Raw genomic sequence first — 6,982 nt, forward strand, 5'->3', positions numbered from 1 at the left:
TAAATTGGTAAGAGACATCATAGATCGCACCATATCTAATAAAGCACGGTTACGACGTTTAGGCACACCAATACACTATGGTGTTCCAGAGTTGGCGTGAGTTGTGAAACTATTCCACATTGTTTTAAATGAAGGCCAAACTCGTAACTCAAATATTTGCCTCCGCGATCAGATTGTAGAAAATTTATTTTCTTGTTATGATGATTTTCCACATCGCTCTAAAATTCTTTGAACTTTTCAAATGTTTCATACTTGTGTTTCATTAATTAGATATACCCATATCTACTCAAATCATCTGTGAAGGTCAGAAAATAACGATACCCGCCATGAGCCTCAACACTTATCGGACCGCATACATCAGTATGTATGATTTCCAACAAGTCAGTTGCTCTCTCCATTGTTCCGGAGAATGGAGTCTTAGTCATCTTGCCCATGAGGCATGGTTCGCAAGCACCAAGTGATTCCAAAAGCCCATCAGCATGGAGTTTCTTCATGCGCTTTACACCAGTATGACCTAAACGGCAGTGCCACAAATAAGTTTCACTATCATTATTAACTTTGTATCTTTTGGCATCAATATTATGAATATGTGTATCATTACAATCGAGATTCAATAAACCATTTATATTAACTATATGACCATAGAAGGTTTTATTCATTTAAACAGAACAACAATTATTCTTTAAATTAAATGAATAACCGTATTGCAATAAACATGATCCAATCATATTCATGCTCAACGCAAACACCAACACTACTAGGAAAAGGGCTATAGATGGAATTGACACTAATGGCGCACCAGACATGTGGTGCGCCATTACTATATACTAATGGCGCACCGTCTGTTGGTGCGCCATTAGTGTGGAAGACACTAATGGCGCACCAGGCACATGGTGCGCCACTAGTAACAAAATGTTTTTTTTCATTTTTTCAAACATACTAATGGCGCATCCAGGCAGAGTGCGCCATTAGTAGTTAGAACCACTAATGGCGCACCAGTCGTAGAGTGCGCCACTACTGTATTTTTTTTACTTTTTTGCAAAACTACTAATGGCGCGCCGTTGCATAGTGCGCCATTACTAGTTTAAACTAGTAATGGCGCACTGTGCCACGGTGCGCCATTAGTATAGATTTTTTTTTAATTTTTTGCAAAAACTACTAATGGCGCATGTCTGTGTGGTGCGCCATTAGTATGTTGGGTTACTAATGGCGCATGTCTCTGTGGTGCGCCATTAGTAACCTAGGACCAGCTAGATATTTTTGGACAGGCACACCTACACACTCACTTTCTCCACTTCATTCCCCCCACCTCCTTCTCTAAGCTTGTCGGCTGCCTCCTCCTCTTCACCTCATCTCGATCGCTATCCCACCTCGCCAGATCCGGTCCCCCTCGCCGCCGAGCACCCCCCGCACCATCTCCCCCGCTCCACCACCCGCCGCCGCCGACCCCCCGCACCCTCCCCCACTCCACCGCCGCCGCCGACCCACCGCACCCTCCCCCGCTCCACCGGCCGCCGCCGCCGACCCCCAGCCCGCACCCTCCCCCACTCCACCGTCGCCGACGACCCACCGCACCCTCTCCCCCGCACCCTCCCCGGCCCGCTCCACCGTCACAAATGAATGCAACTAAAATTGCAAAAAAAACAAATTTGATTATATTTTTTCATATTCATAAATATTTTCAAATAACAAATTTGATGATATTTTTAAAAAAATATTACTTTTTTATAAAAAATATTACTGTTATGATTTAAACAAGTTTGAACATATTTAAACATAAATAAATATCAAACATCATTTTAAATGCATAAAAACAAAAATTGGGGAGCCTGGGAATCGAACCCAGGACCTCCTAGTGTGTGTGCTGCGTGCTGACCAATCGGGGTAGTGGGCGTGTTCTGATGGAGATAGGGTTAGGTGGAATATAACCTGACCAGTCGGGCTAGTAATTAAAACAAAATTCTAATGGCGCACCAGGGGGAGGTGCGCCATTAGAATGGTCGTACTTATGGCGCACTAGGGGGAGGTGCGCCATTGCTAACCCTCCCCCACTCCACCTATTCCCCTCGCACTGTGGCCTCCCTCCCTCGCCAGATCCCCCACTCAACCCCAAACGTACGCCGCCGCCCCCTTGCTCCGCCCCCTCCGTCCGCCGCGCCTGCACGCCGTCGGCGCCGCCGCCGCCGCTGTGGTCTTGCACTGCCCCCACGCCGCTGCCCCGACCCCCGCGGGACTCCACCCCCGCCGCCCCGCACCCCCCGGACGGGATCGGTCGAGCGCGCGCCGCCCGCTCCTCTCCTCTCCTCCTCCCTCCGACGAGCGAGGGCCTCCTCCGGCCCCTGCAGCAGCCGGCGAGCGCGGCCCCGACGCACCCACCCCGCCTGCCCCTGCCGTCCTCCGCCACCGGCCCCTGCTCTCCTTCGACCGCGGCGAGCGAGGACCCGGGCGAGCTCGGACCCCGACCCCGACCCCTTCGCCGACCCCGACCCCGACCCCTCCGGTGACCAGGTACCTCTCCTCCTTCCTCCTTTCTCCCTCTCTCCACCATTCCCCATTCCCTCCCTCCCTCCCCTCTCTTCGCCGACTGCTTGCTGCTACGCGCTGCTACTGCGGTGCCTCGCGCGCGAGCAGTCGCGTCCGCCGCAGCTCCGGGCCTCCCGCGGTGGCCTGCTGCCACTGCTGCCTTCGGCGGCCGCTCGCTGCCTTGCACACCCGCGCACACACCTAGCCGTGCCGGCCCTGCTTGCCGTCCCGCGCGTGCCCCTGTGCCTGCTTGAGCTGCTTCTGCTGAAGCTCTTGCCCTACTGCTACGCTAATATTGCTGCTGCTTACTGTACTGCTAGCTAGCTTTTCAATTTTTACATTGACTAACCTCCTAGACAGACCCTAATCTGTGGTTAAACAACTGGTAAAATGACTGAATAAAATATGAGTAGGTAGTATATGATCAATAGGCAATACTAGTGGATATTAGGCTTTTTACAGGCAATAATAGTGGGTGATGTACCTGGATGTCTGTGGGCGATGCTCAGGTGGTATGTATGATGTCTCCGCTTTTTTTGAGATTGCTGCTGCTATCTCACCAGATTATATGTAGTGTGTCATTCTTGCTATGGTCATGTAAGAGAAATGCTTTGCCTTGCTAATTTTACCATGAGATTTGGGGTAATCAGCTAGTTCTGGTCAAAGCAAGTGGTTTTCCTGAGCTATGCCTTGGTTAGAAAATGATGCATGTGTTGGGTTTCGTAGTAATTTCAAAAAAATTCCTACGCACACGCAAGATCATGTGATGCATAGCAACAAGAGGGGAGAGTGTTGTCTACGTACCCAACGCAGACCGACTGCGGAAGCGATGACACGACGTAGAGGAAGTAGTCGTACGTCTTCACGATCCAACCGATCAAGCACCGACACTATGGCACCTCCGAGTTCGAGCACACGTTCAGCTCGATGACGATCCCCGGACTCCGATCCAGCAAAGTGTCGGGGAAGAGTTCCGTCAGCACGACGGCGTGGTGACGATCTTGATGAACTACAGTAGCAGGGCTTCGCCTAAACTCCGCTACAGTATTATCGAGGAATATGGTGGTAGGGGGCACCGCACACGGCTAAGGAATAGATCACGTGGATCAACTTGTGTCTTTCTGGGGTGCCTCTGCCTCAGTATATAAAGGAGTAGAGGGGGGAGGCTGGCCGGCCAAGCTTGGCATGCCAGGAGAGTCCTACTCCCTCTGGGAGTAGGATCCCCCCCCCAATCCTAGTTGGAATAGGATTTGCGGAGGGGGGAAAGAGGAGGAGGGGGCTGGCCACTTCTCCTAGTCCTAATAGGACTAGGGGAAGGGGGAGGCGCGCAGCCCATCTAGGGCAGCCCCTTCTCTTTTCCACTAAGGCCCACTATGGCCCATATAGCTCCCGGGGGGTTCCGGTAACCCTCCTGGTACTCTGGTAAAATCCCGATTTCACCCGGAACACTTCCGATATCCAAATATAGGCTTCCAATATATCAATCTTTACGTCTCGACCATTTCGAGACTCCTCGTCATGTCCGTGATCACATCCGGGACTCCGAACAACCTTCGGTACATCAAAATGCATAAACTCATAATATAACTGTCATCGTAACCTTAAGCGTGCGGACCCTACGGGTTCGAGAACAATGTAGACATGACCGAGACACGTCTCCAGTCAATAACCAATAGCGGGACTTGGATGCCCATATTGGCTTCTACATATTCTACGAAGATCTTTATCGGTCAGACCGCATAACAACATACGTTGTTCCCTTTGTCATCGGTATGTTACTTGCCCGAGATTCGATCGTCAGTATCCAATACCTAGTTGAATCTCGTTACTGGCAAGTCTCTTTACTCGTTCCGTAATAGATCATCTCACAACTAACATATTAGCTGTAATGCTTGCAAGGCTTATGTGATGTGTATTACCGAGAGGGCCCAGAGATACCTCTCCGACAATCGGAGTGACAAATCCTAATCTCGAAATACGCCAACCCAACATCTACCTTTGGAGATACCTGTAATGCTCCTTTATAATCACCCAGTTACGTTGTGACGTTTGGTAGCACCCAAAGTGTTCCTCCGGCAAACGGGAGTTGCATAATCTCATAGTCATAGGAACATGTATAAGTCATGAAGGAAGCAATAGCAACATACTAAACGATCGGGTGCTAAGCTAATGGAATGGGTCATGTCAATCAGATCATTCAACTAATGATGTGACCTCGTTAATCAAATAACAACACTTTGTTCATGGTTAGGAAACATAACCATCTTTGATTAACGAGCTAGTCAAGTAGAGGCATACTAGTGACACTCTGTTTGTCTATATATTCACACATGTATTATGTTTCCGATGAATACAATTCTAGCATGAATAATAAACATTTATCATGAAATAAGGAAATAAATAATAACTTTATTATTGCCTCTAGGGCATATTTCCTTCAGCATGATGGTTTGTTCAGAAGAGGAATAGTCCTAGGATAGCACGTATCATGGGGTCAAACCTGGGAGCCCTATTGTAATTTGATTTTGATTATTAATTTTTCTGTGAGCAGATGAATTACAGTGTTTGTGTTGTAATGAAACTTGAGCTGAAATAGAACTTGACAGCCTGTACAGTGAATATATACAGTCATTGTAATTTTTGGGAGTAATTTTTGGTGTCAAATCACTCAAGCAGTAACTGAATTTTTAAACTGAACTTGACACAATACTATTCAGTTAATTTGCTTGGACAGTAGTATGTATGCTCATCACTTTATGTATGGTGTTATGCCCTGTTATCTCTGTTCAATTGACTAATGAAGCACTAGGCTCATCCATGGTACAAGTTCACCTGTGAACACTTGAAATTAGTCAGGACATCCCGTACTGATAGATGTAAATTGTGTCCAGTAGGCTTTGAAGCGCCGGTTTTTCCTGTTTCTAACTCTGAATCTGATATAAACCATACTGTTGGCATAAGTGGTCTTTTGTATATGTGCTGATGCTTTGTTAATATAAAGCTATAGATGATGTTGTACTTGTGATGATGCTACTTGTGATCTTCTGAAATGACCCATTGGCGACTTCATTACGCGGGGATAATGATATTGAAGGTACCCCGAGAGGCCCTTGAGTTTGCTGGAATGTCGATTAACTTCCGTTCCGGCAAATTCGGGTACTCCATATGTCTATTTTCAGCAAAGGTCATACTGAAATTTTCCGTGAATTTTAGCATGACTTTGCTAAAAATAGGACATATGGGGTACTTGCGACTAATGCATGGGCCGGGGTATCTTAGTACTTAGTTAAGTAGGATCAACTGCCCCGCCATTCTTGTTGCATTAAACCATAGGTGGCAATAGAGCCAAGTGATTAGGCCCAACTTAGAATTCTCCTTAGCATCGATAAACCCTAGATGATAAACCCAACATAGGTGGCAATAGAGCCAAGTGATTAGTGCCAAGTGATTAGGCCCAACCTAGGGTGCCTCGGCATCGATAAACCCTAAATGATGAAAACTTAACTTGGCTTCTATAGGGTGCCTCGGTGTCGATGAGAACCTAAATGATGTACGCTTAGGCTTTTAGGGTGCCTCAGCGTCAACAAACCCTAAATGATAAAAGCTTAGCTTTTAGGATGCCTCGGTGTCGACAAACCCTAAATGATGAGACCATGATCTTGTTCCTTGACAATAACCAACTTTTTGACCAAACTTTTTTCCTATTTAGAGCGAAACATGGCCCACAACGATGAGGCCGGCGGTTCGGGCGGTAAGCAATTCTGGGAGCTGTCCCAGGAGTTGGAGGAAGAACCTCACCGCTATGAGGACGTCGCGGAAGACACTGATCCTGACTACACAACCCCTAGTGGCGTCGGGGATGAAACCACTGATGATGGCGCCGCGGATGCCACCACTGATGATGGCGGCGCACGCACAGATGGCAGCCAACCGAAGAGGCAATGGAAGGACCGGCGCCCGAACATGCTCGGCACCGTCAGGGAGGAATTTACTGAAGTGAACTCCGACGGGCATCCGACAGCGCCCAAACACGTAGTGAAGGGGTACTCGATTCAGCTCGGGTGCATTCTCTGGAGCACCGCCTCGATCAACACCGAGAACCTAAGGCATAAGGACCGAGGGAATTTGCGCAGCCTCCTCTTCACGAAGCTGCACGAACGATACAAGTTCCCCGCTGAGTTCGCAAACACACACCTCTCGGGTAATAAAGTGAACGGTGCCGCCCTCACAATGATGAGCACAGCCCTGTCTACTTGGAAAAGCACGGTGAAGGCAATGATTGACAAAGGTGATAGTTATGAGAAGATCAAGGCGAAATATCCTTTGATGAGCGAAGATGACTACAAGGAGTTCAAGATCAAGTGCGAGAGCCCCGCAACCTCCGAATCAAGTCAGTGGGGGAAAGAAATGCGGCAGTTGAACATAGGGGTCCACCAACTCGGTCCCGGCAGTTACAGAG

This window comes from Triticum urartu, chromosome 1A (assembly GCF_056163025.1).
Source record: "Triticum urartu cultivar PI428250 chromosome 1A, HENAU_Tu73, whole genome shotgun sequence".
In the NCBI taxonomy this organism is placed as follows: domain Eukaryota; kingdom Viridiplantae; phylum Streptophyta; class Magnoliopsida; order Poales; family Poaceae; genus Triticum; species Triticum urartu.